The sequence below is a fragment of the Mastomys coucha genome, unplaced genomic scaffold (assembly GCF_008632895.1).
Source record: "Mastomys coucha isolate ucsf_1 unplaced genomic scaffold, UCSF_Mcou_1 pScaffold22, whole genome shotgun sequence".
Classification (NCBI taxonomy): domain Eukaryota; kingdom Metazoa; phylum Chordata; class Mammalia; order Rodentia; family Muridae; genus Mastomys; species Mastomys coucha.
The window spans coordinates 104729830-104739948 of NW_022196905.1; the positions used below are offsets into that span (position 1 = coordinate 104729830).

At 49.9% G+C, this 10119-nt stretch overlaps 1 long non-coding RNA gene across 1 annotated transcript; it reads right to left on the minus strand.

Annotated features, from left to right (window-relative positions):
• Nucleotides 1–5767: 5767 nt before the first annotated feature.
• LOC116070806 lies at nt 5768–9890 on the minus strand. The gene is made up of 2 exons (XR_004110567.1): nt 9773–9890; nt 5768–6185 (listed from the first exon to the last, which is right to left on the minus strand). It is a non-coding gene; the product is annotated as an uncharacterized LOC116070806 (long non-coding RNA).
• Nucleotides 9891–10119: the final 229 nt, after the last annotated feature.

Genomic DNA, 10119 nt, shown 5'->3' on the forward strand with positions numbered 1-10119 from the left:
GAGGGGAGGGGAGAAAGAAAGAAGAGAGGAGAGAGAGAAAGAGAGATGATTCTCCTAAACTTTGTAAACTCTGTAGCTGCCAATGGGAATATCTCTTTTGTGTTCTCCGCCCCTTATTTATTTTCCCCCAGAAATTCCAAGAGAAGTGTTTTTAAGGTGTCGGCTGACAAGCATGCACACACGTCCAGAGTCGGGGAGCCACCGGCCCCGTCGCTAACTTGTTAGACGGCAGGTAGATTACAATCATAAATAAATGATCTGCTGTCTGCTTGCATTCGGGCTTGTAGCTTTTAAAGTGTGTCTGTCATCGCGGAATCAGATTTAGTCAAACGCTGTGTAACTGCGAAATTATCCCATCCTTACCTTTTTATTCTCCTTATAATGGACAGTTAAATTGGATTTTCAAATTTGAAGTGCATATGTTTTTCAAACCCCCAGAGGCTGTCTAGTTTTTCATTTCTAAAGCAACTCACTAATGTTTATCATTACCACACAGGAATATTACAATTCTTAAGGGGCGCCTTACAAAATCAGCACAGGAGAAATGCGCTTTATCGTCTCAAAATGAAACCAATTTCTCAGCTGATTTGCAATTTATTTACATGTTAGCATTTGATTTCCGGCTGATTTGTAACCCCACATGGCTCTGTCTCGGGTTTATTTAGAAAGCAGACAACAGCGGTTAGGGAAGGCTGTGGAGCGAGCGCCTTGTGTTGTGGGGCATCCTCCGTGCTGTGGAGCGCCTTGTGCTGTGGGGCGCCTGTGCTGTGGAGTGACTGTGCTGTGGAGTGCCTGTACTATGGGGTGCCTTGCTGTGGGGTGCCTGTGCTGTGGGGCGCCTGTGCTGTGGAGTGCCTGTACTATGGCGTGCCTGTACTATGGGACACCTGTGCTGTGGGGTGCCTGTACTATAGGGCGCCTGTACTATGGAGCTCCTGTGCTGTGGGGCGCCTGTGCTGTGGGGCGCCTGTACTATGGAGCTCCTGTGCTGTGGGGAACCTATGCTGTGGGGTACCTGTGCTGTGGCATGCCTGTACTATGGGACACCTGTGCTGTGGGGTGCCTGTACTATAGGGCGCCTGTACTATGGAGCTCCTGTGCTGTGGGGCGCCTGTGCTGTGGGGCGCCTGTACTATGGAGCTCCTGTGCTGTGGGGCACCTATGCTGTGGGGTACCTGTGCTGTGGCATGCCTGTACTATGGGACACCTGTGCTGTGAGGCGCCTGTGCTGTGGCGTGCCTGTACTATGGGGCACCTGTGCTGTGGAGTGCCTGTACTATGGCGTGCCTGTACTATGGGCACCTGTGCTGTGGGGCACCTGTGCTGTGGAGCGCCTGTGCTGTGGGGCGCCTGTACTAGGGGACGCCTTACTATGGGGCGCCTGTGTTGTGGGCGCCTGTGCAGTGGGGCGCCTGTGCTGTGGGGCACCTATGCTGTGGGTGCTTTGCTGTGGGGTACCTGTGCTGTGCCTGTACTATGGGGCACCTGTGCTGTGAAGTGCCTGTGCTGTGGGGTGCCTGTGCTGTGGGACGCCTGTACTATGGGGCACCTGTACTGTGGGGCACCTGTTCTATGGGGTGCCTGTACTATGGGGTGCCTGTGCTGTGGGGTACCCATGCCTCCCAGGCTGGGGAAGTGTCTTTACCCTCTTCTCTCTTTGGTTGCTTCTCATCCCCAGGGAGTCCAGTGTCCCAGGTGTGGACACACGGTCCCAGCCATGCATAAAGCAGGTGAGCAGCATCATTGTATAGGACACAGTAAGTGCCCGGAACAATCAGCCTGGGGTGGAGGAGACTCCAGTGGGGGTGTGGGGAGTGTGTGTTCAGGGAGCATTCACAGAGCTGGTGGTATTGCAACATCAACATTTAAGCAGTGCAGGAATTCTGTGAGAAACTCACTGGGCTTCACCATATATATCATCTGACCACGTGCTTACCCATCCATTTTTAGCCATCTCTCCAGCTGCCTCCTCTCCATTCACCCAACCATACCTCCTCCATATTTGGCTGCTCAAACTCATCCACTGATCACCTGCCCATTCATCTATCCACCCAACCATCCACTCATTCAGCCATCCACCTGCCCATCCACCCATCATCCACCTGCCAACCACCTGCCCATCCACCCATCATCCACCTGAACATCCACCTGCTTATCCACCTGCCATCCACCTGCCCATTCACCTGCCCATCCACCCATCATCCATCTACCTACCTATCCACCTGCCCATCCACCTACCTGCCCATCCACCCATTAAGCCACCCACCTGCCTATCCACCTGCCCATTCATCCATTCATTCTTCTATTCATTCATGCATCTACCCATTTCCACCTACCTACCCCTCAACCCAACTCTCAGTCCATTCCTCCATCCATCTAATTATTAATGCCCCCACCCACTCGTTCATTCAACTTGGATTTAGAAATGACAACCTGACTTCCCACTCTCAAAGCATAAGGTTAATCGAAGGAGGAAAACTATTCCATCTCAGGACCATGAGGCTCCACCTCCTCAATGCAGGCAAAAGTGTTCAATAACTGTCCGGCCTCTGATATGATAGCACACATATGTGCCATGTTAGAGACTGGGTTATGTATCAGCCTGCTTACTCTCAGCTATGTACCACAGGCCAGCTATGGAACCCCACCATTGTTTGTGGGATTTTCCTGTTCATTGGTGAAGTGGGTCAGTCAAGACAGAATGCCTGCCTGACATGGACAGGGTGGGGGAAGGGGTGGGATCTAGTGGGAGACTCAGAGAGAGCAAAGCATGGCTGAGGTCCTGTAGCATGCCCTTCTTACTCTTCCTTCATCCTGTGCCCCTCCTCGTTGGTACTCTCGCTCCCTGGTTATGGGGACAGAGAAGAACGTGGTATAGCTGAGATGGGAGCTGTGGCTTGATGGGAGCATCTTCTGAGCAGAGTCCATGGTAAAGCATGCCCTCTTATGCAGGTAGAGTTAGCACTGGGCCCTGGAAGCAGCTCACAGGGTATGTGGCTCTTGTAGTCTTCTAGGAAAGGAGGATATGAGGCTGGGTGTGGCACTCATGGGGCAGAGGGAGGAGACTGGTCTGCGGATCAGACTTCATAGCCTTGGGTATGAGGCTGTAGAGGGGCATCTCGACTTGGGCAGGATAGCCGGCTCCTGGGAGGGCTCAGTCTAGCCCACGGCCCCACCCAATTTATGGTGGTTTGGAAGCTCTCCTGGGCAGCAAGCAACCACAGAGGAAGGAGCTCTGGTGGGTGCTGGAAGGCAGCGGGAGAGCACCCAGTTCTCTGCACCCCTGCACTCTATAGGCTGGGGAAGGCAGGAGTGAAGCAGATGGGGTTTGAAGGAGCCCCCCGTTAGAGCAGAGTCCCCGACACAGGAGTGTATTTCCTCCTTCTTCTCCCGTATCTGCCTGCGCCATACACAGCCTCTCTGAATATATTTGCATATTTTTATGCTATGAGCAGCCGGCACCAAAAGGAGCAAGCAACTCCCTTCCTCTCCCTGCTCTTCTCTGCAAGACTACTCACAACCAGCAGGCTTCCAGAGACCCCCCTCACCCCCTCCGCTGAGGAGTCAGGGGCCAGGGACTGCCGAAGGAGCTCAGCACACACGGGGACATGTCCTTCAGAGTCCCTGTGCTGGGCCAGACAAACGGTGGGATGTCTCGCCAGACACACTGATTGAAAGAGCTCACAGGAGGCTCAGTCTCCTCGTTTATAATAATTGGTGTACCAAATAGGACAATTTATTTTGCCAGGAGCTGGAAACCTGACTCAAATTAAAATAAACAAACAAACAAACAAATAAATAAATAAATAAAAGAAGACTCTAGACTTGTGTACAAGAAAAGCTAAATGTTTCGGCTTTCAGGTGCAGCTGGATCTAGCAGCCATACTATCACTTAGTATACTAAGTGTACTTTGCTGCCTGTCTCCTGTCTCCAGCTTATCTAACTCATACTAAGTGTCCTTCCTCCTGACCCAGCATGGTGGACAGGAAGGGTCCCTAAACACTGAGAATCACTCTGATTGGACATTCGGTTCCCACGTCCACATCTGATTGGCTCACTATGTTGAGAGGGTGGGACTATGTTAACGGTTTCCCCTGGGCCTTATGCTCCTGTCAATCATCATGGAAACAGATGCTCCCCATACAGGAATCAGAGCGTCCCACTCTGCTCCCAATGAGAGACATGGATTCAAGGGCAGTTGCTTCTGAGAAAGCCCCCTATCATGTGTCACATGCAGAGGGAAAGTAAGGGCTTGGCTCAGGAAGATAGACAGTGCTCATCTTCCCTCTCATCTGCCTCATGGCTCAGCCCAGAGAGCACGTGGGCTCCTTTGGCCACAAGTCAGTGATCAGATGCTGCAGATTCGGGAATGGCCAACTGGAGTACCCTGGAGCTCCCAGAAGGGTCAGTACAAGTCCAGCTGATGGTATCAGTGTCAGGCAGTATAGGCCAGTATCAGCTGAGGAGGCAGGAATTTGAGGCTCAGTTGCCTAACAGGGACTACACCTGCTTTTAATTCTCCCAAGGATTGTGGTTCAGGAGGAGGTTTTCTGGGAAGCTGTTGCTGATCTTCAGGCCATTCATCTAGAGCATTGCTGCATCAGATACCCAGGCATCCAAAGCAGGGAGAGAAAGGGAATGCCATCTTGGCTGTGCCTGTACCTGATCTGCCTGTGGGACTGTTCAAATTTCAAACACACTTTCCAGGGTCCCTGCAGGAGAGGTGAACTACAAAGGCCGATGAGGCGATGTCTGTTTCCAGAGAAGAAGGAGCTGGGGTCTGACTCCCATACAGTGGGTCTCACATCGCCCCAGAGATGAAAGCACAAAAGAGACCCAGTACCTTGGGTTGAGGGTCAGGTTACCTGCCTTATAGAAGTTCACCTTTAACCAGGGCCAGGCTGGACAGGGGTGTGGTGGTTTGAACAGGAATGGCCTCCATAGGCTCATACATTTGAATGCTTAGTCACCAAGGGAGTGGTGCTATTTGAAAGGATTAGAAGGATTAAGAAGTGTGGACTTGTTTGAGGAAGTGTGTCACTGAGGGTGGGCTTGGAGGTGTCAGAAGCCCATTCCAAGTGTAGTCTCTCTCTCCCTCTCTCTCTCTCTCTCTCTCTCTCTCTCTCTCTCTCTCTCTCTCTCTCTCTCTCTCTCTCTCTCTCTCTCCTCTCCCCCCCCCAGATCAGGATGTGGCTCTCACCTATTCCATCACCACTCTTGCCACCATGCTCCCACTGTGATGAGAATGGTCTAGACCGATGAAACTGTAAGCAAATCCCCAAATTAAAGGATTTCTAAGCATTGCCCTGGTCATGATGTCTCTTCATAGCAATAGAATAGTGTTTAAGAACCTGTTGTTCCTTGGACCTGAGGATAAGAGTCTATTCATACACATTTATAGACAAGGTAACTGAGCCTGGAGTCTACACGCCAAAGGTCATTCAGTGGTGGTGATCCATAGTTTCCTGGTCTCACTCTTCTTCCCCAGTTAGCTGTGGGTTTCCTTACCATTCCTGTCACTGGGTCTGTTATTAACTGACCAACAGGGATGGCTGCGGAACCTCAGGCACTCAAGGTGATGTCTGCCACCTGCTCCTTCATCCAGACCTGGGTGTCCAAGATCTTGTAGATAGCTGTTGTCTGCTGGTGTACTCAGGGGTGACAAAGGATATGCTCCTCCTTTAACAATAGCCTAGGAAGCTGCCTGATCAGTAAGATGGTAAGATGCTAACTAAGATTTCTCATTGATGAAACAAAGTATCTGAGAAAAGCAACTTAAGAGAAAAGTTTTATGTATCTTGGTTCACAGTGGGAAGGTGTTGTTGATCATAGCAGTAGGAGGGTGCAGTCCATCATGCACTCTTAGGTCCACCATAGAGGAGGGAGGGTGCAGTCCATCATGGAGGAGGGAGGGTTGGTCCATCATAGAGGAGGGAGGGTGCAGGTAATCATAGAGGAGGGAGGGTGTGGTCCATCATTGAGGAGAGAGGGTGCAGGTAATCATAGATGAGGGAGGGTGTAGTCCATCACAGCAGTGAGAGGGTGTGGTCCATCATAGCAGTGGGAGGGTGTGGTCCATCATAGCAGTGGGAGGGTGTGGTCCATCATAGCAGTGGGAGGGTGTGGTCCATAACAGCAGAGTCATGCTATGACCCTGGGGGAGGGGGCAGCTGGTCTGCCATGTCTGTAATCAGGAAGCAGAGGAAGGAAATGCTGGCTGATACCCAGCTCAAGTTCTCCTTCGTGTTTACCCTGTGACCTCCTTAGACCCTGGGACAGTGCCATGTACGTTCAGAGAGGGCATCCCTCCTCACTTAACTGGTTGTGGACACGTCCAGAGGTGTGTCTCCTTGGTGACTCGAAATTTAGTCAAGTAGAAAGTAAGGACGGATGGTCATGTCTACACTTCCATGCTCCTCACTTGGATTTGGCTTCCAAGAAAACTCTCTCCATTGCAGAGAACTGAGGGTCCCTGATGTCACTGTGGCCAGTGTTTCAGCTTCTAACAGGAAAGATAACCTGTCTGCCCGGTTCCCAGTTGGATGCAGGGTTACACGCATCCAATCAGGGATTGACAGAACATTGGAGAAACCCTTTGTTTTGTTGGTGGTCAAGAAATAACTTTTACAGGTTGATGGAAGCATTCTACTGTGTGACCCTAGGCAAGGGACTCAACCTCTCTGAGCTCAAATGTTCTCATCTGTAAAATGGGAAGAATATGAAGCTCCCCAAAGGCTCATGGTGGAGTCAACAGGGTGCCACACAGAGCCCTTGGTGCTTGGCACATAGTAGATGTTCAGTAAACAACAGTACTACAAGCTCAAAAAGATTGCCAGCTACCTAGCACTGTACAGTTAAGGGTTTAAAAGCACCAACTTGACACTTCTGGGACCCCTAGAGTCCTTTGCCTCATTTTATAGACAAGACTGAAAAGTTTATCTAAATAGAATGGTGATGGAATTATATTGTAGTCCTAGACTGGTCCTGTGGATTTTAGTTACTGATTCTCTAATGCTTTGATCTAATTTTACAAAGTCACTTTTTAGACAATGTCCTCATTCTAAGCAAAAAAAAAAAAAAAAAAAAAAAAAAAAAAAAAAAAAAAAAAAATGTAATGTCTGTACCCCACCGCACATCCTATGTGTCGGTGTGATGTGTATGGTACACATTATATATGCCCACGAAACGCCCATCGCTGCTTGCAGAGATCTGTAGACACAGACACCATCTGCCCACACACTTCAGCTCCATGCTGGACACATAAACTCTGAGGGCCACCCTTGTCACTACTGAAGGCACCCAATGGGACCACACAGTGGCTCTTTCTCTGCAGTGCACTGGGTGTCAGCTACGACCTGCTCCCTCAGTGGACAATTCATCAGAAAACCCACAGATACCTGACAGACTGGAGCGGCATTTTGTCCAGTTCATTTTGTTTCACAATTTGAGAAGGCGTGAGGCAGCTGGTCACACTGCATCCACAATAAGGAAGCAGAGGGAGAAGGATCGGGTGCTCAGCTGAGGTCTCCCCTTTACCAAGGCTGGGCCTGTAGCCGGCGGGATGTGCCACCCAGGATTGGAGTAGGTTTTCCCACCTCAGTCCAGTCGGGATTCCTTCACAGAAATGATCAGGGTTCTGTTTCCATTGCGATGCTAAATTCCATCAAGCTGATCACCAGGACCAATCACTCCCATCTAATGTAAATTTAGTAAAGGCTCCAGTCTCAGGGCTACAGGTAGCGCTTGGCTCGTACTGTCTGTGGGATGTGTGGAGGCTGCAGGCCAATATTCCTCAAGAAGTAGTCTATCGCTGGGCTCCGTTTGTCTCCCCCGGCCGGCTATTCAGTTTGTACAACATCTCTGCTGGCCACTAACCAAGCTGTCCGTATCTCTGCCATTAGCTTCCTCCCCTCCCTAGCGTCCCAAGGCCCCTCGGCATCCTCAGTTCCCTCTGGTTAAAGCTCTCCATGCAGAGCGCTGGGAAACATGGGGAGAAAGGTAGTATGGGGGGGCACCACAGGATTCCCTTGAAGGCCATTTTGGGAGCCTCTGTGTGTAAGGAGGGTCTGGGAAGACAGAAAGGGTCTCCCAGAAGGGATAACATGGGAAGCAGAGGTGCCTGAGCATTCATGTTTCATCCCTGAGTTTAGTCCCAGAAACCCCATGGCATGTGTGCCTCCAACACCACACACACACACACACACACACACACACACAAATAAATGTATGTATGTATGTATGTATGTATGTAAGTAAGTATGTAATAAGGGTCAGTTTGAGCTTACTACCTGACATCAGGCCCAGAGAGGGGCCAGACTTTCTAAGAATCAATTCATTTCCTCATTCGACAAATGTTTATGGGGGATACTATTAATATGTCAACCATTGTGTTGGCTGTTGGGGACTGAAAGTGACTGAGTCCCAGCCTGTCCCCTAAAGATCCAATGCAGTGAGGAAAGGTCATGGTTAAAAAAAAAAAAAAAAAAAAAAAAAAAAAAAAAAAAGCAGTAGAAGTTTAAGAGAGCTTAATTTTCCTAAAGGGCTTGAGACAATTCTCAGGGGTCACAATTGGATTGGGCAGGTGTTTGCCTGGCATAAGGAACCATAGCAAGCATAACAGTATTTCTTTACCCAGAGCCCAAGCAGACATTGCTAATCTGTTCCAGAGCACAAGATCTCAATATAACTACTATACTGAGCCAAGGGAAGCAACGTGTAGGAAATGGGGCACCCTGTTAGAGTCTCCATGCTGCTTCCCATTGAATCTCTACCCCAACATGTGTTTCTTACATGACACAGCTGAGGCCTCAGACTCAGATGGTCCTGTGTGAGGTCACACCTATCTCAATTCCAGTTAAGTCTCCCTCTGCAGAACTGCTTGTCTGTTTCAGAATACAGTCTAATTCCACAAATGTTGCCATTTCCTGCTCCCTTAAGGATCTGCTACCTCCAGCACCCATGAATACAGGGTCTGGTAGACCCTTTTCTAATAGCACCTCTTTCCTTTTGGCAGCCTCTTAAGGCTTAGATGTGCATTGAGTGCTCTGGTGTAGATTAGTCATGTCTGCCAGGATCAGGTAAAGAAGCAATGGTGTACCTGTTAGGTTCTTTATAAGTCTGGGTTCATGAAAGCATTCCCTTTAACTTTGACTTTGTAGGACAAAAAAATCCTCCCACCCTAGAGTGAGCTTTACTGAGGGAGTGGAGGGGTTCTTATGATGGTGACATGTTTACCAAATGGGAGTCACCCTAGAGCTGAGCCTGGCATCTCCTGGGTCTTTGATTTGTTCTGGATCCCCAGGGTAATTCTTCCTGTGTGTCTGCCTGTTCCTGCAGCTGCTTCTTATACAAAGCAACTCCTGTCCCAGTGAGGTGAGTGCCACAGCATCAGAAGGGCAGAAAGCCAAGAAAGTCTCATATCTCCTAGGAGCGAGGCACAGATCAAACACAAAGCCATCCTGGCTCCTCCCACCACTCCTCTCACTGGCTCTTGGCTATCTTTCTGGAGGGAGGGGTCACTGACCCCACCACCACCAAATCCTAGACCCTCACACCTCAAATGACAAACCAGCGTGCATCAACCGCACCCCCCTGAAAAAAATTCCAGCAAGATATTAATAGATAAATAAAAATAGCTTCCTTGAGAAAGAGGAAGCCACGCAGTGAAATGATTCCTTTCTGTGCGTAAACTCATGAATAATCCAATTGCTCAGCCCCCCCCCGCCCCTCCCCTGAAGAAGCCAGCTTGCCTTTGGATTCCCAGCTCCTCACCCTCATTCCTTCTGGAAGGTCACCTCCAACCTCCTCTGCAGCCCAGAGCCTGGTGGCTCTCATGCTATGTCCTAATGTCCCCTCTCAGGACCACCCTCCCCTTTCAAGGAGACATTTGTTTCTGGTGCTATGGAAACGCATGGACATCTGAATGAAAGGCGGGGCTGCACTCGGGAATCACCAAGCAGGAAGGGGAGTTGATAAGATAATGGGGGGTGGGGTTGTCTCCAGGCTGTGGCTTTGTGAACGGAACCAGTGCCCAGTTTCAGGCTTCTTTGGTGTCACATTTTAGCCTACCAGCTGCCTCGGAAGCAAGATGATCCACCCTGCCTCTTTTTTTTTCTTCT